General features: G+C 42.9%; 1 protein-coding gene and 1 long non-coding RNA gene across 3 annotated transcripts in view; one reads left to right on the forward strand and one right to left on the reverse strand.

The window, feature by feature from the left end:
- LOC123371704 overlaps window positions 1-7945 on the forward strand; it is a 117309-nt gene extending 109364 nt beyond the window's left edge. For both annotated transcript variants that reach the window (XR_006579911.1, XR_006579912.1), the window contains exon 3: window positions 7732-7945. This is a non-coding gene — a long non-coding RNA (uncharacterized LOC123371704). The remainder of the gene's footprint in view (window positions 1-7731) is intronic.
- Window positions 1-23294, reverse strand: part of NWD2 (NACHT and WD repeat domain containing 2) — a 136342-nt gene that overhangs the window by 18855 nt on the left and 94193 nt on the right. The gene's annotated exons all lie outside the window — the stretch shown is intronic.

Genomic DNA, 23294 nt, shown 5'->3' on the forward strand with positions numbered 1-23294 from the left:
TCACATGCACCTCACTAACTGAAGTGAGGTCCTTTTTAAAACCAGGTGCCCTGATTAGCCTGCCTGTCCTAATTGATTCTGGTAGCTTCTTACTTGGCTCCAGGTGTCCTAATTAGCCTGCCTTAATTGGTTCCAGCAACTTCCTGATTGTTCTGGAACAGCCCGTTATCTTACTCAGGGAAAAGGGACCTGCTTAATCTGAGGGTAATATATCTACTTTCTATCACTATCCTGTAGCCATCTTGCCTTACCCTGTCACACTAGTTATGTGACTGATGTCACTTGAAAAAACAGCCACAGGAGAGAAGGAATAGTATTTGCCCACCAAAATGTACATACAAAAGAGCATCCTCCATCTGTTATGGTGATAGAGACCAGTCAGTAAAATGAGCATACAAGAACAGAAAGCTTGTGCCACTCTGTATGGAGTCAAGCTTTCTTTGTAGAAGCATTTCCCTACCCCCTGCGTTGGCTGAATAATGGAGAAGCTTTAAAGTTAGTCTGAAAAGATAATATGCATTCTGGCCAGAGAGCAATGCAATTTACCACTGAAGTAGCAGCAGTTGGGGGTGAGAAGGAAAGGGAAATCTGAGTGAACTTACAGCATGGTGAAAATCTGCAGCCTAGGACAACAGGGCTGGCTTTGCTGATGTTCTGTATTTAGGATAACCTGGAGCCAACAGCTACAGGGGAACAACAAAAGTGAACAACACACTGTGTGAAGAGACTATGTGTGAATGAACATTCCATTACTTAAGAGCAGGTGGCCGAGGGTGGAAGGGAAGCTACTTAAGGGTAAACCCATATAGATACCCCATTTCCATTAGAATGTTTTCCCAAGGTCTTCTCAAGTAGATGGAGGAACAAGAGCCAGTTGCAGTGCACATTGTAGAGCTAGGCTGCTCTATTCTTATGCCCACTATAGTACAGAATATTTGTAAAAGGGAGGGCAGGTGGTTGTCTAAAAAGGGAATCCTCTGTGGAATTCTGGGTTCCTTTGTGGTACAGGCACACTGAAAAAAAACTCTCGGAACTGGATTACTATTAGATGGCACCATTTTAAAGTATGGGAATGGGAGTGCTCCTGATCTATATTTAGCAACATTGCCAATTAGTGTGGAAAGAGAGTACTGCAGTCTCAGATAAGTCATTATTTCTTCATCTGTATTGCTGTTTGTCTTCTCTTCACTTTCTCTGTTTTAGAAAATAAGTACCCTTTTGTTATATAAATAAATAACAATAACTATACTAATGGTGTTGTATTCCTCTGGCTTCCTTCTGTGCTCACTGGGTTTAAAAAAAAATCAAACTAAGAAGGAGGTGGAGAGAGAGTGGAAAGGTGCAAAGAGTGAACTGGCCAAATACAGGAGAACTAGAGGTCCATAAAACTGGTATTCAATTTCTAGGCATATCATTTCAGGATAGGGCAATGTAAGGCCCTGAGATCTTATGCAATAGCCAAATTCTTGCCAAGGTGTCAGTAAGAGGCTAGCTGTGGTGTGGTATCAATACCTGGCTCCAAGTGTCCACTTGAAAAAAAACTTCTAGATAAAGAGCATTGTTTGGTAAAGAGCATGTTTTCTAATCACTCCAAACAAGTCTGAATCTACAATCCAGTTTCCAGACAATAAATTTCATGGTGACAGTGTGAGTCATTGAAAACAACATTTGTTCCATTTTCTGAAGGATGATATAAATAACCAACATCATTTTTCTTAAAGAAACAAATGTCAGATCCCAATATGAGGAGCAGATAGTACAATGCATAGCCTTGCAAAGAGAATGGGGTTCAAATGCTGCATTAAATCACATACAAAAATTAGTTTGGTGGCCTCATCCAAGTCCCTATAGGACATTTCTCCACTGTGACACCCTTGCTCATGATCCACTGTAGTCATTAGCACAAACAGCAGTCTCTGCTAAAGAAAGTCCAAGGACTATAACAGGTATTAAGTAGACTGGAAGCTTGCACTTTGCTTGCCTGCACCTTGCCTAACTTTAGCCAATGATGTCTTTCAGTTTCCTTAAGCACCAACATAAGATGCACACAAGAAATACCCCCACTCTACTTTCTAAAAAATCCAACTTATTATTCTTCTGCCCTACCAGGATGTAATATTGTATAATCAATCAGATCCTGAGCTGCTATAAACATACATAGCTCTACACCACCTGAGGATCTGGCTATACAAATACAATCTAATGCTACACCATATGTACAAATACGAAAATAAATCAATATACAGTTGAACCCTGTTATGTCGCCGGCCTAGGGGTTTGCCAAAAATAGTCCAGATAACCGATGATCGAGATAAACCCCTATCCACCCCCCCACCCCTGAATTCCCCTGCCCTCTCTCCAACACCCCCTCCCTGCCCCCTTACCGCGGTGCCTGCACGTGGCTGGATCCGGCGAAGCCGAACGGGGAAGCGGGCCGGGCGGCTGTGGACGGGGACCCGGAGCCGGGCAGCCAAAGAAGCGGGACCCGGTAAGCAGGCCGGGCGGCAGGCGAAGCGGGACCGGGTAAGCGGGGCCGGGCGGCAGGCGAAGCGGGGACCGGGTAAGCGGGGCGGGCGGGCGGGCGGCAGGCGAAGCGGGGACCGGGTATGCGGGGCCGGGCGGGCGGTGAAGCGAAGCCGGGCGGAGGGGCGGGCGGCAAAGCGGGGACCGGCGGAGCCGGGCGGGCAGGCGGCAGGCAAAGCGGGGACCAGGTATGCGGGGCCGGGCGGGGACGGGCAGGGACCAGGTATGCGGGGCCGGGCTGGCGGGGACGGGCAGGGACCGGGTATGCGGGGCCGGGCGGGGACGGGCAGGGACCAGGTATGCGGGGCCGGGCTGGCGGGGACTGGCAGGGACCGGGTATGCGGGGCCGGGCGGGCGGGCCTGGAATGGCCGGGACCGGGTATGCGGGGCCGGGCGGGCGGCGAAGCGGAGCTGGGCGGGCGGCAAAGCGGGGACCGGCGAAGTGGAGCCGGGCGGGCAGGCGGCAGGCAAAGCGGGGACCAGGTATGTGGGGCCGGGCAGGGACCGGGTATGCGGGGCCGGGCTGGTGGGGACGGGCAGGGACCGGGTTTGGGGGGCCGGGCGGGCGGCGAAGCGAAGCCGGGCGGAGGGGCGGGCGGCAAAGTGGGGACCGGCGAAGCGGAGCCGGTCCCCGCTTTGCCGCCCGCCCCTCCGCCCGGCTTCGCTTCGCCGCCCGCCCGCCGGCCCCGCAGACCCGACCCCGCCAGCCCGTCCCCGCATACCCGGTCCCCGCCCGTCCCCGCATACCTGGTCCCCGCTTTGCCTGCCGCCTGCCCGCCCGGCTCCGCTTCGCCGGTCCCCGCTTTGCCGCCCGCCCCTCCGCCCGGCTTCGCTTCGCCGCCCGCCCGGCAAAGCGGGGACCAGGTATGCGGGGCCAGGCGGGGACGGGCAGGGACTGGGTATGCGGGGCCGGGCGGGCGGCGAAGCGAAGCCGGGCGGAGGGGCGGGCGGCAAAGCGGGGACCGGCGAAGCGGAGCCGGGCGGGCAGGCGGCAGGCAAAGCGGGGACCAGGTATGCGGGGACGGGCGGGGACGGGCAGGGACTGGGTATGCGGGGCCGGGCTGGCGGGGACAGGCAGGGACCGGGTATGCGGGGCCGGGCGGGCGGGGACGGGCAGGGACCAGGTATGCGGGGGCGGGCGGGCGGCTGGGGACGCGGGGAGCAGGCGGCTGGGGAACCGCGCGGCTGGAGAGCCAGGGAGCGGGCGGCTGGGGACGCGGGGAGCCGGGCTCGAGATATTAGGGTTGGGCAAATCGACATAAGGGATGAGAAACCCATAAGATAAAGAGGGAGTTTGGCGGTTCCACTTGTAAAACCTCGAGTTAATAGGATTGGCAAGTTAACCGAGGTCGAGATAAATGGGTTCGACTGTAGTTCGACAAAGATTTTTCATGTTTGATGCCTCCTCATATTAAGTCCACAAAAAAAAAAAGAGGAATACTCATGGACAGCCCCTGTGATGATTCAAACAATACATGTTATAGTACTGATATGACAGTGTTTTGTGTGATTGACAACTATAGAAAATGAGTATTTTTTAAAGGGAAACATTATCAAGAATATTTGTCCTACCTTATATACCAGGAGGCATCTTAATATGCAGATTCATGAATTAAATCTCACACACGATAACTCATTAACTTTTAATAGCAAAACAACAAATTACAGAATCATTAAATTGGAGGTGATTGAAATGTTTAATGTTGCCAGGGTGACCAACATGCATAAAATCCTCAGCAACCAATTGTATCTAGCTGGGGTTTGCATAATTAACATAAACGGTAATATAATGCCAAGAACAACCTCAGCAGTAGCTCTGTTAGCTTTGTTAAGCCTGGGGCCAAAGCGACCATTAAAGGAAGATTAAACAATTATTTAGATCCAGATGGGAAATGTTTTTCTTCCCCTTCCACATGGTGTATGAATATACTCACATTACAGACACACTCCTAGTCACAACAGAAGGAACAAAACTGAAATGATTTGAGTTTGCTCTTCAGTCATGACAGATTCAAGTGCATGTGTGTAATTATTTCAGACACTTCATCACCAAAATGTTCGCCGACATTTATACTAGCAGCTTTTATGAATGCAGAATCAGCGTGACTTTTAGGTTAACTTGCAGTTCCCTGAGATCCTTCATGATGAAGTTTAATAAGAACTGTTATGTCACAGGAAATTGTACCAGTTACTAATTAGCTTCATTCATTTAATTTTTGAGGAAATGATGTAGTAAGACCTGCAAACCAAGCCAGTTTAACAAGCTAGGTTTCCCCATGATCTGTGTAGTAATCTCAGATACTATTTATTGTAAACACTGTAATTCCTTGCTTCACTACTAAAAGAGAAAGTGTCAGATTCAGTGAATACCCAGTTTTGTTAATGTTGGCTGGATTGGAACAGGAGCTAAAATTGGTGATCTTTTGCTGGACCTTATAGGTAAGTAGCAGGGCTGGCTCTCAGTCTTTATGATGCTCTGAATTTGGCACTGAAAATGGACACAATTAGTTTTTTCCACTGGTTTCCTGTGTCTCTTGTCACAGAAATATCATGGTTTCCAGCTCTCTTTTCATGGAGACTGTTAACTTTTTTATGGGATACTATTCTAAGAAATCATACTTGGAGGAATCAAATATAATTGGTTCATTTTTATAATCTTCCTATTATCTAAAGGCAAATAATACTTTTAACAACAATCTTGTGTCAAGTAGCCATTTTGCTCTGAGAAATGTGTTTTGATTACACTGATGCTTATCATGATGCTCACTTATTTATCACCAGACAGCCTCACAAACATCAGTGCAATCAAAACATATTACTTGGCATCACCAGGGGTGTGTGTGTGTGGGGGAGATGGGTGAACCTCAACAATGCTGCAAAAATTGTTATTAATACAATTATACTTTATTGTGATAATTTTTGGTAATTGTAAATCTGCCTTTGCCTTTACTGAAGTTTAGAAGATTTTTGTAATTACAAATTCATACATGTGCACATGTGGTGTTTGGAAAATAACAGTTCTTATGCTTATGTTTTTAGCTATTTATCTTACTGAATGAAATATTCAAGCCAATTAGAGAAACTCCTAGGAAATCTTTGCTTTCTCCCAATTAGTAAGAGGCATGAAAAGCTTCAAGGAGAAGACCTCCTCCCCTGGCCATATAGCTAATACTTATCACTTTCATGTCCAATTGCAGATTCTGGAATGCAGTTTTTCAATGACTATTTTGTTGTAATATTCTATGTAGTTTATGTGATGTTAGCGCTATCTGAATATTAGTTATTGTGATTTTTGTTTTTGTATAGAGGGTCTGGTAGGAGTTTTTAACTGTGAACTGTGAGTGAAGCTACTGTAGACTAATATTGGGAATTGTCTGGTTAAAAGCAAACACCTAACAGGAGTGTCATCTTGAAGAGCCAGACGCCTCCCCTTAGTTAAAGGAAATTTTCTAGGATTTCAGAGAACAGAGATGTGTAGCACCTGGTTTATCAAGGACACAAAAGCTAGGTCAGGAGCCTCTTATCATCCCTTTTCCCCTCATTCCCTGCCCTCAAGTTTAAAAACAAACAAACAAACAAACAAAAAACTTCTATGAGGATATTAAAATGATATTGTAATTAAAGATATTAGCAGCTTCTCTTGTAAAACACCAAATGGTTTTTAGACCATGTATTCCTGGAGAGGAGACATAAGCTAACCCCTTGGTAAACAGAAAGAAATAGAGGAATTTAATTTGGAATTTGAGACTTACATTGATTAATTGTTTGTCTTAAGACAGCTCCTGGAGTGGCTTTTTAAGTAACTGAATTTAAATACTTTCGCTGGGATCACTTGCCTTTGCTCATTTATAAATTGTTGGTTATCCATGATCTACCAAACAGGATTCACCTATCCTTAAACAAAAGCCTTGCCCATCTATAAACAGTTTTGGTTATCTATAATGCACTAAAATAGGACTCTGTGATTTTGAAAATCTAAACTCTGGTCTTCTCTTACCTAGAGAAGAGCGCTGTGTAGATTTACTCTTAAACTGCAATCTCTGTTAACAGCTTTCCACACAGAGGCATATAGAAGAGTTTGTAACTGACGTAACCAGTGTTTGTTCGTGTTTGTTGTTTTTAATTTTCTTTCTTTTAATAATAACATAGTCATAGTTAATCATTGCAATTACTTTGCTTGTCTTTAATTGTAGTGTCCTAAGGCATGGAAAGAACCCCATGCCACTAAAATAGTGGGCGTCACATTGGCACTAAACAAAACAATTAAGATTTGATTTAACATTTCTTGTTTCTCTAAACTATAAATTTTAGTAATTTGGGAGGATAAAATTAGCTGGTACTCAACTTGAAACACCACTTTCTACTTCATGTTTGAGTGTGCAAAACCCACATTTGCATATGCAAAACTGCCTATAGGTTGCATGTTCAATTCAGTTATGGGAATGTACAGTCTGACTCTTATCCATGCACTTACTCCATTTGTGTGCACAAATATATATTTTACACATGTTAACAGGTACACTGACAAATCAGGCAGCTTTTCTTAAAGTCTGGATCACAAATGGTCAGGATCTCAGTTTTACAAGGAATTTTATAATAAAGGTATTCTATTTAACCCCCCATTCAAAAGAAACCCTACCTCATTAAGCCAGCAGATTTCTTTGGTTTTCTGATATGTTATAACTTTAAATGCATCCTGTTGAAATTCCTTATGCTTTATAATCCTTCAGATATTGGCAAAATCATTTGGAAAAAAAATGAGTCTGACAGACTTATTTCTTTCTCCAAAATAAATGACACATTCATTGTTGAGTTTAATTATTATGAGAAACAAACAGAAAAGAACATTTCATTTTTTATTCCTCAAGGGAACAATAGTTGCTCCTTTATGACCTCAGAACAGAAATGATAATACCTTAGACAATAGCATATGCTTTAAAAAAGGTTTGTTTAAATTTAAATTTGTTTTAATGCACTAATGATCACAGTAAAAGCAAAATAAATATTTGAATTACTTGAGGAACTCAGTAAAGTGCCCATTTGTCATCAGTTTGTAAGGGTCAATCACAAACTACTAAACTGACAATCCCTGAAATCATGTTGCAGAGAATTGTATCAAGCCACTTCATCCAAACCAAATATTGGGAAGATGAAAGTAACACAGGTGGTGGCTGAGAGAGATTATGAACATGGTTTATTTTGTTTCAGCTGTGTAGATAGCAGTGGTGATGTGAAGAGCTGTACAGACTGCTGTGCTGCACCTGGGCCTCCTGATCGATGAAGCAATAGTGTGGTCTCTGAACAGACCCTTTTAGCTGCTTTTCTGGCTGTTAATGGCAGCAATCAAAGGTAATTGGAGAGAAGGCAGTTTGCTGCCCTTGAATAAAACCCACCAAAAGTGCTACCATCAGGTGGCTTAAAAAATAGGTAGAAAAGTTATATCCCTAGATTTCTAGGATTTACATATCATCATGTCTCCAGAGCAGCGCAACAGAGCAGTAACTTTGCTGCTGCTCCACTGAGGAGGCAGCACGGCCTACTGGACACTGGGGTTGGCCTCAGCTACAGGAGACCTGGGATCTCTTCTGAGCTCTGTCACTAGTCTGATGTGTGACATTGGGCAAGTCATTGTGCCTGTCTGTACCTCAGTGTCCCTATCTGCAAAATGGAGATAACAATCCTTCAGAAAGTACTTTGAGATCTACTATGATAAGAGTTAAGTATTATTAAAATTGAGCCTATTGATCTGATGGTGTTAACATTTAAAGGCACTTGTGATTATCCAGTTCTTCCTTTCCTTATTCCTGGAGTGCCTCCAGGGAGTAGCTGGTGTGGATGTCATATGCCTTTGTATTTCAAGAACATCAGATCAGTGGACTCATAAGACAGGTTTGGGTTCCATTGCACCAAAGATGAAAGCTGGCTGCTGAACTACATCCTAGGAAATCAGATTGGACTGGAGAAGGCAGCAGGGTTCCTGAGAAGACCCTAGATTGAAAGGAGAAATGAGCCCTCCAACACTGTGCCATATAGTACCATTCCTGCCCCACTAGGTAAGGGGTTAGAGTGGTGGTAGGATGGTTCTGATCTTTTACCAAACTTTCAGAAATTTTGATCTGGGTTTGGTTCAGGATAATGGTATGAATGAACCAGTTCTTCTTTGAATGAACCAGTTCACACATCTCTAATCTTTACCTGCATTTTAACATTTCCATTTCTCAAAGCTTTTGTCTCCCTACAGTGGAGCTAGATTAGAGATTATGAAAGATGATTCCTCAGCACAGAGAAAGGGAGGAGATAGCTATCCAAAAGTACATCAAACACCATAGAGATCTGTTTTGCTTATTTCACAGGAAATCCATGCTGTATCTCTGATTTACAAAGCAACAACATACAGAAACCCGAGCATTATATGTACACAGCCTCTGATTATAATACACACACACACATATATACATGTGAAAGGAAAATTCTGAGGAGGCTATATATATATATATATATAGATATAGATATAGATATATATAGCCTCCTCAGAATTTTCCTTTCACATGTATATAAAAACAATGAGTCCCAGGCCTTATACAAACTCAGGGTGTGTCAATTTAGCTTAAGTCAATTCTTTACTGACTTAAACTGCATCAACATAAGGTCCCCCTTAAACCAGTGGTCCCCAAACTTTTCACATCACCCCCCCAACCCTATCCATGCCCCCCCCTTAGAACTGGGGCCAGGAGCGGGGCAGTGGCTTGGGGCTGGTGGTGGACAGGTTTAAGGGGGCCCCAGCTGGGGGTTGGTCTGAGGCCAGGAGTGGAACCATTGCTGGGAGCAGAGCCGCAGCAGGGGGCAGGGTTGGGGCTGGGTGTAGAGCTGTGGCTGGGGGCAGGGTGGGAGGTGGGAGCCAAGGGGGCTGGGTGGTGCTCCCTCCCCACCCCCTGTGGGGGCTGGCCCAGGCCCACACCCTCCTGTTTGGAGACCAATGCCTTAAAATGGATATAATAATGTCCCCTCAAAGAGGTTACAATGATTTAACTCAATCAGCTTCAAATCTGATTTAGCTAAATCACTAACCTTCTGTAGAAAACGCCACGGACAAGCTAATGAGCTGTGATGGGGTGTGTATTCCATAGAGGTGATATATAGATACATAGATATGTGTGTGTATTATAATCAGAGGCTGTGTACATATAATGCTCGGGTTTCTGTATGTTGTTGCTTTGTAAATCAGAGATACAGCATGGATTTCCTGTGAAATAAGTGGAGCTGGATAGCTCAGTTACCCTACCTGGCTACATCTTGTAGCTGCACCTTGCGTATGAGAGGGAGGGAAATGGAGGCTTAATTAATGATGGGGAAAATGGTGGGTAGTTTCTATAAAGAGAGGAAGCCCACTGGTGAGGAGTATAAGGAGAGAGGGAAAGAACTCTGCAGCTCCTCTCTGAATAACAGAAGGTGGGTCTCTGACAGATGCAGAGCAACCATTGGGTAGAGCATGTGGTGGTGGTGAGCCCTGACAAAAGGACAGGATGTGGCAAGGTGTCTGATGGAGCAGACCTTGGCTGCAGTTTATAGAGTCACTGGACTGGAAGGCAGGGTAGAGGGTGGGCCTGAGTTTACCTACCTGCTGCTGGGAAGATGGTATGAGGCCTCTGTTGTAAGGGGTTAAGAATGACCTAAAACACTGAGAGAAGCATGTGAGAGGGGGCAAAAGTTGCTTTCATTGTGGCTTGTGATTTGCTTTTGAGCTTGGTTAAAAGATAAAAAGAAGAAGTTCTTGGGCTGCTCTGATGGAAGAGGAGCCCTGGAAGGGTGGAAACCCTCCGACTGATAACCATTGTCTGGTAGCATGTAGTCCTTTTGGGACATTGATACCCTGGAAGGGGTGAAACTTGTAAGCAGCCTGTCTGAAGGGTAGAGTCATGAGAAGAGACAGACAACACTAGGGCTGGAGTGGCTGTCAGCAGCGGGTGCCTGCTACTGCATGCCTAGCTGTAAGGGGATGCTCCAATGGTAAGTCAACTCTTCCGCACAAAGACTGCTTTGGGAGGTGTGTGTATGTCCTAGCGCATGCTAAGTAAAGCAGTTGTCATACTGCAGGTAGACCAGAGAGGGCTCTCCAGCAGTTTTGACAAGTGCATTATCTGGCGTACAGATGTTTGGATTTGCATTTGGTTTCTCTCCAACAGGGGTCACTTGGGATGATTGTTGTTATTTTGATTACAGTAGTGTCCAAAATGTGCTAGGTGCTGTGCAGACACATAGGAAGAGACAATCTGTGCCCTAAATACCTTCTAGTCTAAAATACATGAGAAAAGGGGGAAAGGGATATGACAAAGTTCAATTTTTTTTTTTATAGATTCCAAGGCCAAAAGGACCTTTGTGATCATCTAGTCCAGAGGTGTGCAAACTATGGCCTGCGGGCCATGTCTGGCCCATCAAATGTTTTAATTTGGCCCTCGAGTTCCACCCGGGAGTAGGGTCGGGGGCTTTCCCTGCTCCGTGCATGCCGTGGCTCCGTGCAGCTCCCGGAAGCATTGGCATGTCCTACCTCTGGCTCCCACACAGAACCATGGCCAATGGGAGCTGCAGGGGTGGTCCCTGCAGACAGGGCAGTGCACAGAGCCATTTGGTGCACCTCTGTATAGGAGCCAGAGGGATATGCCCTGGGAGCTGTGGGGGCAGCGTCTGCAGACAGGGCAGCATGCAGAGGCACCTGGCCGTGCTCCTGTGTAGGAGCTGAAGGAGGGATATGCCGCTGCTTCTCAGGGCTACCTGAGATAAGCGCTGCCTGGCGCCTGCACCCCGACCTCCTCCCATGCCTCAGGGGCTGATCCCCCTCTTGCCTGCTGAACCCGTCAGTCCCAGCCCAGAGCACCCTCTGCACCCCAAACCCCTCATCCCCACACCAGAACCTGCACCTCCAGCTAGAGCCCTCACCCCCTCTGGCACCCCATCCCCCAATTTTGTGAGCATTCATGGCCCGCCATACAATTTCCATACCCAGATGTGGCCCTCGAGCCAAAAAGTTTGCCCACCCCGATCTAGTCCAAGCTCCTATATAACACAGGCTATAGAACTTTAGAGCATGTCTTTTTTAGAAAAATATCCCATCTTAACTTAAAAATTGCTGTTGATGGAGCCTTCATAAGTCTTATGGGAGCAAGGGTGAGGGGCAGGGAACTGGCAGAGAGGAAGAGCTGAGAGGAGCAAGGCTGTAGGTAAAAGGAGAGGAAAGAGGGACACTGAGGGTGGGGGAAGGAAGAGAAGAGGTGGCAGGGATAGTTGCAGAGGAACACAGAGGGCAGTGAGAATAATGTGGAGGAAATGGGAGAGAGGGAAGGTGCAGCAAACAACCAGTCATTCGAAAGGAACCATGTTCAAAGGGCAAACTGTAAAATGCAAAGTGTGCTAACAATGTTTGGCATCTGAGCGGTTGCGAGGAAATAATATTACGTGGTGTCTTATTCAGGACCCAATCCAGTAAGGTGCTTTAAGGTGGTGTCTGAGTCTGCCTACTGGATCGGGCCCCAGAGGCAAGATTGGTGGGAATGCCTAGTTTGGGAATCCCATGGGTTAGGTGTCAGGACTTTGGTCGCTTTGCACATGCCAACTGGCAGACACTTAGATCCCTATGAAATTTAGGTGGCTAAAGTGGCAGTTATATACTTAAATCCCTTGGTGGAACTAGCCCTAATTGCCTATCAGACTTGGCAATTGAGTCATTAACTCATTTCCATCCTCATCTCACCAAATGAGTCATTTTCACATTGTCTGCCCTTTTCTGCAAGTGTGTGGGAGGTTGTCTGATTTGCATGTGATAGGAGAAATTCATGTAAAACTCAATGCCTTGAATGTAATTCCTACTGCAAGCCCTTAAATTCTTATCTCACTCTAGCAGGTCCTATAATAGGTCAGTTAGTGGAGGTTGGTGGTGGTGGGGAAGAAACAAACTCTAAGCCTGTACGCTGTTCAGTAGCATAATAAGGCTGTTTTTCTCAGTAATGCATAGCCATTGCGCTGCTGTTCAGAAAGTGTTAATTAACAGGAATTATCATAGACAGATACACCCTTATGAAACCACTGTCTGCATGCAAGACCCCAACAAGCCCCATGACTTTGGAAAATCTAATGTATGATACTTCGTGGCTAATTTCTCTTTGCTGTTTTTTTCTTATTATTAGAGCTAAATAGATTGCAATTCATTGAGCCTGTGAATGATACTTTTTTTAAAAATTAAAGGCTAAGACTTGAGTGGAATAATAGAGTCATCAATGATCAAAAGAGAGATTGTGTCAGACCAACCTGATCTCCTTCATTGAAAAAAATAACTGATTTTTTTAGACAAAAGAAATGCTGTAGATTTAATCAACCAGGATTTTAGTAAGGTATTTGATACAGTTCCACATATGAATTTATTAGTTAAATTGGCAATGATGGGAATTAATATGACAATTGAAAGATGGATAAGGAAGTAGCTAAAGGGGAGACTACAATGGCTCATACTGAAAGGCGAACTGTCAGGTTGGAGGGAGATTACTAGTGGAGTTCTTTAGGGATCAGTCTTGTGACCAATCTTATTTACAATTTGTATTGCTGACGTTGGCACAAAAAGTGGGAGTGTGCTAATAAAGTTTGCAGATAACATGAAGTTGGGAGGTATTGCCAATATGGAGGAGGACTCTGAGTTACTACAGAGAATTCTTTCCCAGGTGTCTGGCTGGTGGGCCTTTCCCACATGCTTAGGGTCTAACTGATCACCATAGTTGGAGTCGGGAAGAAATCCCCCCCAGGTCAGATTGGCAAATACCCTGGGGTTTTTTGCCTTCCTCTGCAGGATCACTTGCAGGTTTAAACAAGTGTAAATGGTGGATTCTCTTTAACTTGAAGTCTTTAAATCATGATTTAAGGATGTCAGTAACTCAGCCAGAGGTTAAGGGTCTATTACAGGAGAGCGTGGGGGAGGTTCTGTATCCTGCAATGTGCAAGAGGTCATACTAGATGATCATGATGGTTTCTCCTGACCTTAAATTCTATGAGTCTAATGAGCCTTGTGTGACTTGGGAGGAGGTGAATATTATGTAGGGTGCAACAACAAGGCTAAAACTCCCTTTAAAGAGGCTTGGGATAGACAAAGGCCCAATGGGGCCCTTTATACTTTGGGACATCAGCAAAAGGCAGACAGTTATGCCAGTTCCCCAATACTTACTGTCCTGTCCTCTTCTCCCCTGCCAAACTGACTGGTTGTCAGATTATGCAAAAAGGATGGTACGTTTAAATGAATCTGCGTGATGGTCTGCTGAGAGCTGATCTTCATCTCCCTCCTCCAATGAATGATGGAGAAAGGGATGAAACCTAAGGAGATAAATAGCTGAGAACAAAGAAGTCCATTAGTTCCTCCCAGTTCTGTCACCTCTGATAAACAGGTGCGTCAGGTCCCAAGACAGAAGTCAGGCCGGGGAGTCTAAGAATGGACATTAAAATTTTTTATTTGGCTTATCTATCTTAATGTTTCTACAGTACTTGGAACATTCAAAGTGATATATGTGTTACTGCAAAGCTTTCCAAAAGCATGAATAATAGGTTAGGCAATTTTAATAAACTTGTTTCTATATAGTCTGTTTTCATTTCCTGTTTCTCCTCTGTTGTATGATTTCAGCTTGGTGAATAGTATTAATAAATGCTATCATTACTGTCATCTAATATGCATCATAAGTAAGAGAGTTTCCTCTCACGGCATCTCTAAGAGTCACCTTACTTAAAAGAGAAGAGAGAGCTCCATGCTTTCTCTCATGCTGTTCCCTATGCATGGAGAAAACACACCATCAATCACCACTTTATCCTTCTTCAAACCTACCTCTGCCACAATGTCTACAAATTATTGCTGACAACTTGACTATAAACTCTGGGGCACGGATTGTCATCTTTGTTGTTTGTCTGGACAGCACCTAGCACTTGACTGGGGTTCCTAGCTGCTACTACCCTAAAACAAAGAATAACAATCATTCTGACCTTATTAGTTGGGAAGATATATGTTTGAACCAGACCCCATTGACACCAGGCTCACTTAACAAGACAAGTCCGTTAGACTGTACCTTTGAGGTTCAACCTTAGGTATTCCATAGAGCATTGGTTCTCAACCAGGGGTATGACTACCCCTGGGGGTACACAGAGGTCTTCAAGGGGGTACATCAACTCATCTAGATATTTGCCTAGTTTACAACAGGCTATATAAAAACACTAGAGAAGTGAATACAAAATTAAAATTTCATACAGACAATCACTTGTTTATACTGCTCTATATGCTGAAATGTACAGTATTTATATTCTAATTGATTTATTTTATAATTATATGGTCAAATTGAGAAAGTAAGCAACTTTTCAGTAATAGTGTGCTGTGACACTTGTATTTTTATGTCTGATTTTGTAATAGTTTTTAAGTGACGTGAAACTTGGGGGTACGAAAGACAAATTAGACTCCTGAAAGGGATACAGTAGTCTGGAAAGGTTGAGAGCCACTGCCAGAGAGATTCAGGCTGTCTCACAGAGGAAGTATGGAATGGCATAAAACACAGGCTTAAGAACATGTGCAATCATTGTAGGCGGATCTAGTGAAATGAAATTTTATTCCAGGCTCTTCAATCAGTACTAAACCCCTCTTTTTGTGTGTATGTGTGTAGGTTGATTAATTGCAGTTAACTTGTGTGATTAACTCAAAATTACTCACAGTTTTAATCACACTATTAAACAATAGAATACCAATTGGAATTTATTAAATATTTTGTATTTCTACACTTTTATAGATACACTGATTTCAATTACAACACAGAATACAAAGTGTATATTTTTATTACACATTTGCACTGTAATAATGATAAATGAAAGAAATAGTATTTTTCAATTCACTTCATACGAGTACTGTAGTGAAATTTCTTTGTCATAAAAGTGCAATTTACAAATGTAGATTTCTGGTTACATAACTGCACTCAAAAACAAAACGATGTAAAACTTCAGAGCCTACAAGTCCACTCAGTCCTACTTCTTGTCCAGCCAATCACTAAGACAAACAAGTTTGTTTACATTTACAGGCGTTAATGCTGCCCTCTTCTTATTTACAATGTCACCAGAAAGTGATAACAGGCACTTTTGTAGCTGGCATTGCAAGGTATTTACGTGCCAGAGGCACTAAAGATTCATATGTCCCTTCATGCTTCAACTATCATTCCAGAGGACATGCTTCTATGCTGATGACATTTGTTTAAAAAAAAAAAAGCATTAATTAAATTTGTGACTGAACTCCTTAGGGGAGAACTGTATGTTCCCTGTTCTATTCTACCTGCATTCTGCCATATATATCATGTTATAGCAGTCTCGGATGATGACCCAGCACATGTTGTTCATTTTAAGAACTCTTTCACTGCAGATTTGACAAAACGCAAAGAAGGTACCAATGTGAGATTTCTAAAGATAGCTACAGCATTCAACCCAAGGTTTAAGAATCTGAAGTGCCTTCCAAAATTTGAGAGGGACGAGGTGTGGAGCATGCTTCCAGAAGTCTTAAAAGAACAACACTCCGATGCAGAAAATGCAGAACCTGAACCACCAAGAAAAGAAAATCAACCTTCTGCTCGTGGCATCTGACTCAGATGATGAAAATGAACAAGCATCGGTCCGCACTGCTTTGAATTGTTATCGATCAAAACCCATCATCTGGAATTGTGATTGAAGCATGAAGGGACATATGAATCTTTAGCGCATCTGACATGTAAATATCTTGCGACACCGGCTACGACAGGGCCATGCAAACACGTGTTCTCACTTTCAGGTGACGTTGTAAACAAACTTGTTTGGCTGAGCGATTGGGTGAACAAGAAGTAGGACTGAGTGGACTTGTAGGATCCAAAGTTTTAAATTGTTTTTGAATGCAGTTATTTTTTATACATAATTCTACAGTTGTAAGTTCAATTTTCATAATAAAGAGATTGCACTACAGTACTTATATCATTTCTTTTGGTTTTTACTGTACACTTTATATTCTGTGATGTAACTGAAATAAATATATTTCAAATGTGGAAAACATTCAATAATATTTATATAAATGATATTCCATTATTAACAGCAGGATTAATCGCACAATTAATTTTTTTAATCACTCGACAGCTCTCTCTCTCTATAAATAAATAATATGCCAGAAGAGTTAACACACCTAAAGAATTATTAGAATAATAAGATGAGATGGGCAGACAACTTGATGGTTTCAACCTACATCATGATGCGATGAAATGAAATCTATTCCATATTCTACTGTCTATAATATACTATGTCATATTGGGCATCATTGTTTAATATATATGGATACAGAAGCAGAATGATCCACTACAAGGTTCTGTTAGGAGGGCTATTAAAATTGCAGTGTGTGGCATTATGCCTAAAGCTGCCTGAGCCTAGATTAAATAGCCAGGAAACAGCAGAACAATCAGCAGATGCAGTCCTTAGGTTGGAAGAAGCAGTGTTTCACTTGGGTTTGCAGTGAAAGCTTACTGAATGTTTTAAAGTGACGACATGAGATGCAGAGCCAGTTCTCTAATTAAAGTACTGCATCCTAGTAAGTGAACGGTTTAGTCTGAGTGGTGTTTGTGACTCTTAAAATGGTAACCTAGATCAAACATCTCAAAAACATCCATCTGCAAGGTAAATAAAAATGGGCCTTGCAATTGGCTGGTGTGGCCAAAGAGATTTCATCTCCATAAAGACAGTAGGTAGCGAAGAAAAGCATGGGCAAGGAGTGAGACTCTGAGAATCCAGGTCAGGGAAAGGCAAACTGTTTCCTTTTGTAGTAAAATTGAAGGCCCCAATGAAAAGCTGGATCCTGTTTCATGGAGGAAAAAAAGACCTGCCAACCCTAGGGTTTAAGGAGGTGGAACCAAAGTTTAAACATAAAATGATGTATGGATTTGAGAGAGAAGAAGGAAGAAGTAAACCATTAATGATTTACTTTAATGTGCTCTATGCTATGCATTGCATAATTCAGGTGACTTGATGGAAATGTTCTTCAGAGGGAGAGGTTTGGGATTCAGAGAGGATTTTGATACCAAAGAACTCTGTAGAAGTCACAGATCTCTTCAGTGAGAAGGTATCTATCCAATAAAGGAACACAAGTGCAACTGGGGGCTGCAGTGGAGATTTGCTGGGAGCCTAGGGGACTGAAATGGAGCAGTCTGCAGCCATCCTCATCTTTTATATGAAGGTGCAGCCCATGGAGAATGTGGGTCCCAGATTGTGATGTTCCATGTTGATCCAAGCAGAGGTCACACATGCATTGTAGAGATGAGGAATTACTGTACAAATTTGTTTATAGCATGTTGCCAGATTAGGATGCACTTTGATCATCTCTGAAATGAATGAAATATGGGCTGAAGGGGAATAGAATAAAACAGTGATTATAAAGTAATCAAGCATTGCTATCTATAGCAATGTAAACGATATTTATTCAGAACATCCTAACAAAACAATTCAGCATGAGCTCAACAAGAATACCTTTAAAACTGGAAACACTGACTTCTTGACCTATGGTTTGCTAAAGGAAAGGATAAGATTGATAGTTGCATAAGATCTAATTGGTGGTGGTGGAGTTATTGATATGAGGGTGGCAAAATCAGTGCTGCCAGTGGGGATCATAGTAGGCTTAATAAAAGCAGAACTGCCTGAATGAGAGAGTTTTTTTTTCCCATGAGCATGTGCACACTTTTGCATGCGTCTCTAAACCATATGTTTGCAAACTCAATCCCTAATTTTCACAGCATTGTGGATGCAGCCCTGTGCACCATCATTACAATTTTTACAGATTTGGAGGCTGCTGGCAGCTATAAAACAATCTGGACTGGAGACAACTACTGGAATGGGAAGAGGAAAAGATAAGATGAACAGAGGCAGAAAGAGGGCACAAGACACAGTTGGTGTGTGGTTGGAGCCAATTGATTAGTCTGCACACTTTCTGTTGTTGCTGAATGGAAAATTACTGCAGAGCTCCATCTAACATGTCTCTTGAATAAATGCATTGGCTCAAGTTTTGGAGCCTGAAAAGTTAGTTATTCCCACCATCCAGACAGTTTGTTAATGGTTTCAGAACAGTAAGTGTTCAGAGGCCTAGGTTCAGAAGTATCAATCAGTAACTAGTAACATGAAAAGGATGAACTTCTCCAAAACTGTGCACACACAGAGTGCATCTCTGCAAAAGTGTAAATCCACAGACTTAATCCATTTTCTTACATATATGCACAAGATGCAACTTTCAAATTCATACCTTTCCTAATTACCAACTAACTCTTTTCAGGCTCTATTATAGAAGCCCTCCTGAAAGAGATCATCGAGATGCCTCATTTGAGCATTCTGCTTGTCTAACAATTTGACTTTCGTTTATATAGTGGGAATAGTATACTTTTTTTTTTTTTTGTAATATACAACAAAAAATATTTTTCTCAAGCTTCCCCCAAAAGTCTGCCTTTGGTCAGAGACCAAGCATGGAACATTTTAGCCATAAAGGCGATTTTGTTGTTTGGAAAGTTTGATGAATAAAAGTGGGCTTATTATAAGTGAAACTGTTTTGCAACCTCTGCAAAGTGAAGGTGTCATTTGGCAACTGCCAAAGAAGGTAATTAGGAACTTCGGGTGATAAGACTAGCTCATCCAACTTGATGAGTTGCAAACAGCCTCCAGAAAGAATAGTGCCATGGTAGTGTGACAGGGTCCGATAATGTAAAGACTGATAAATCAATGTACAGGTGAGCAAAAACAAAGTTCAAAATTAGATCCGTCGATATAGCAAAACCACTGGTTGCAAGATTATCACCTGGTTTCAGAATGACTTGGATAAACCGAAAAGACTGTAAACCACTAAGTAAGTATCTTCTTCCATCTCCTTTCCGTTCTTCTTAGGCTGCACCCTATGCCTGGAGCAGCTGGTCCCCCTACCCTTGCAAAAAACTTTTGAAATCTACCTAATCCATAAAACAGACAGGCTGTGATGGCCACACTGAATTTTCTGACTCTTGCTGTACCATACTGTTGTACTTTAAGTTTGGAAATCCCATGTAGTAGGATCAGCTACTGTACAATGTCTTATGTACTTATGTCACTATATAAATAAAATAGTAAGACTTTCAAAAGGGCCCAAGTGGCTTAGAAGCCAAAGTCGCATTTTCACAAATGACTATTACTGAAGCTCCTAAATTCCACTGACTTTTGGTGGGACTCTGGCCTCTTTTGAAAATTTTGCCCACAACTTAATCCTAGAAATGTAGGGCTGGAAGGGACCTCCAGAGGTCATCTAGTCCAGCCCTCTGTACTAAGGCAGCATCCAGTAAACCTAGACCACTGCTGATGGGTGTTTGTCCAACCTGTTCTTAAAAACCTCCAATGATGGGGATTTCCTGGCCTCCCTTGGAAGCCTATTCAAGAACTTAACTATCCTTCTAGGGCTTGGCTACACTTGCAAGTTGCAGCGCTGGTAGAGGCTTTCCAGCGCTGCAATTAGTAACTGTCCACACCTGCAAGGCACATCCAGCGCTGCAACTCCCTGGCTGCAGCGCTGGCTGTACACCTGGTCAGGTTGGGGTGTAGCGATTGCAGCGCTGGTGATCCAGCGCTGCTCAGCAAGTGTGGACACACACCAGCGCTTTTATTGGCCTCCAGGGAATAAGGAGATATCCCAGAATGCTTTTAACTAAATTACTCTCTTTGTTTTGTTATGCAGCCTCTTTGTTTTGTTGTGAACTCCAATCGGAGCTCCGTTGAACTGCTTATCTAAAAAAACAAACACTGATCACAGCAAACAGGAGCTATCTGTACCTGGCTGTGAACGATCAAATGAGAGGCAGGGAGTGAATGTTTGCTTGACAGAGAAACAGCGTTGGATGCAGGCTGTTTGCAATTAAGACTAAGGGTTCGCGAACATTTTGTGATTTTTCAATCCAGGAAGCTAACACACAGTGTTGGCTCCAAAAATCCACTCTCTCTCTCTTCCCCGCTCCCTGTCACAGTACACCACAGGGAGTGAGTGAAACAGCGGGGAGTCCGTGTTGGAGGCAGGCTGTTTGCAATTAAGAGTTAAGACTAAGGGCTCGCCAACATTTTGTGATTTTTCAATCCAGGAAGCTAACACACAGTGTTGGCTCCAAAAATCCACTCTCTCTATCTTCCCCGCTCCCTGTCACAGTACACCCCCCTCCACCCCCCTCTTTTGAAAAGCACGTTGTTGCCACTTGAATGCTGGGATAGCTGCCCATAATGCAGCACTCCCAACAGTGCTGTAAATGCTGCAAATGTGGCCACACACCAGCGCTGGTAGCTGTGAGTGTGGCCACACACCAGCGCTGTTCTTGCACAGCTGCATGACCAGCGCTGTAACTCCCAGCGCTGCAACTTTCAAGTGTAGCCAAGCCCCTAGTTAGATTTTCCTAGTATCTAACCTAAATCTCCCTTGCTGCAGATTAAGCCTATTACTTCTTGTACTGCCTTCAGTGGACATGGAGAATAAATTGTTCACCATCTTTATAACAGCCCTAGACATTTCTGTTATCAGGGCCACCCTGTCTTCTCTTCTCAAGACTAAAAATGACCTGTCTTGCCCACTCCTTTCCTGAAATGTGGGGCCCAGAACTGGACACAGTACTCCAGCTGCGGCCTCACCTGTACCAAGTAACGTGGAATAGTTACCCTCCCTGTATCTTACATACAATATTCCTGTTAATATACCCCAGAGTTATGTTACCCTTTTTTTGCAACCGCATCACATCATTGACTCATAATCCATCGGTGATCCCCTGTAACTCCAAGATCTTTTTCAGCAGTACTACTGCCTAGTCAATTATTCCCCATTTTGTAGTTGTGCATTAGATTCCCCCCCCTCCAAGTGTAATGCTTGACACTTGTCTTTGTGGAATTTTATCTTGTTTCATTCTTCAATATACCAAAGGTGTTTTGAATTTTGGTGTCATCAGCAAATTAGTATACACTCCAGTCCATTATCTGTCAATGAAAATGTTGACCAGCACCTGACCCAGGACAGACTCCTGCATCACTCCACTAATAAAGCAGAAGTGTTTTTTTTGTGGCATGTCTTTCAGAAAGTGTATCACAAGCACTATTTGGGTTTTTAAAAATCATCTTTCCTATTTTACCACCACCAAATACTCCACCCCACTCCAAATTCTAATCTTACTTGTAAGTTTGTTTTTTTTAAAAATCTCAGTTTGGCATTTTAAACACAGGCATTTGTATATTTGTTTACTGTTTTCACTTGTCTTTTGATACAATGAGGCCAGTTAAAAAGGGACAGACTAAAGCAAGAATTGTGATATCGTAGCCCTGGTCGACATTAAAAACGTATGTTGGGTATAACTATGTCACTCAGGGGTGTGGAAAATCCATACCCCAAGTGATGTAGTTATACTAATCTAACCCCTGGTGTAGACAATGCCCGTCAACATAGCTACTGCCTCTTAGTTGCTCTCCCGTCAACGTAAGTAGCATCTGCACTAAGCTCTACAGCAGCGCAGCTGCACTAGCGCAGCTATAGTGCTGTAAGTGGACCTGCCCTAGTAGATTAAAGTGGTCCTGTGCTTCATAATCCACATCCTTCACACTCAATTAATGGATATTGCTTATGAAGCTCAGAAATGACTTCAGATATTCAGAGAGATTCTTCTCTGTCTTTTACTGTCAGCTCACATCACCACTGACAGATGTTGAAATGTCATTAATATAAACCATCCCTGCAAGCAGCCAGGTAGCCCATCTTCAGAATTACCAGTTTTTTAAATTGTTCTTCAACACCATCTGTTGTTGGCATTTTATTAAGATTAATTCACTCCAGATATATTTCTAATACCTCTACAGAGCTTTTATTAGCATTCAATTGCCATCCTTCCTAAAAGTGAAATAAATCAAAATAAGTATGTTAGATATCATAAGTTGTTTGCAATGATGGCTTCATGCTTTTACTTTGTTTCATTAACTAAAAAAATTGACATAAATATAATGGCCACATACACTAGGAAATATTTAAATACTATGCATCCATTAATTAATAGGCCAGACCAGCTGCCAGCTGATGCAAATCTCTGTAGCATCTTCCCAGGGAAGTGCATGGAGGAATGAAAAAGAACAGGTTGAAAAATTAATACTAATTAAAACACTATGTCCCATGCAATGCCATGCTTGAGAAGCTAGCACAGGTTTCATGGAACCAGAAGTATTGCCAATTGATACTATCAGCTAATAGGTGGTACCAATATTCTATATTTTTAACAGTTTAATGAACTAGTTTACATAACTTCTGTGCTCTGCAAAATATTCAGAAGAGGGGGAAAAAGCAGCTACTTACAACAACAGTATTCTCTTTAGAGTTTTAAACAAAATGTTCACTGCTGTGTTTTTGAGTTAAGTGGCATGTTAATTTCTCTAGGAATGAATGAAATAGGCATATACTTAGCCACTTGATGGCACTCTAACAGAACAGTGAATTTGAAAAAAACCTCACATTGAAAGCAAGTATTTTTACATTACAGAGGAAAACTTACAGATCTATAATAACTTCATCACCTGGTTCTGTAAATAGCAATGTATTTTCCTATTTTACTTTTGCAAGCTCTAGTGTCCTTGTTGAAGGAAAAAAAAAATCCTGTTCAGAAAATTGAGTCTTAAAAACTTTATGTATTCTCATTGAGTAATATGGTAGTACTTTTGAAATCATTTGTAATAAAAGCAGACAGTTTAGG

This window comes from Mauremys mutica, chromosome 5 (genome assembly GCF_020497125.1).
Source record: "Mauremys mutica isolate MM-2020 ecotype Southern chromosome 5, ASM2049712v1, whole genome shotgun sequence".
NCBI lineage: Eukaryota > Metazoa > Chordata > Testudines > Geoemydidae > Mauremys > Mauremys mutica.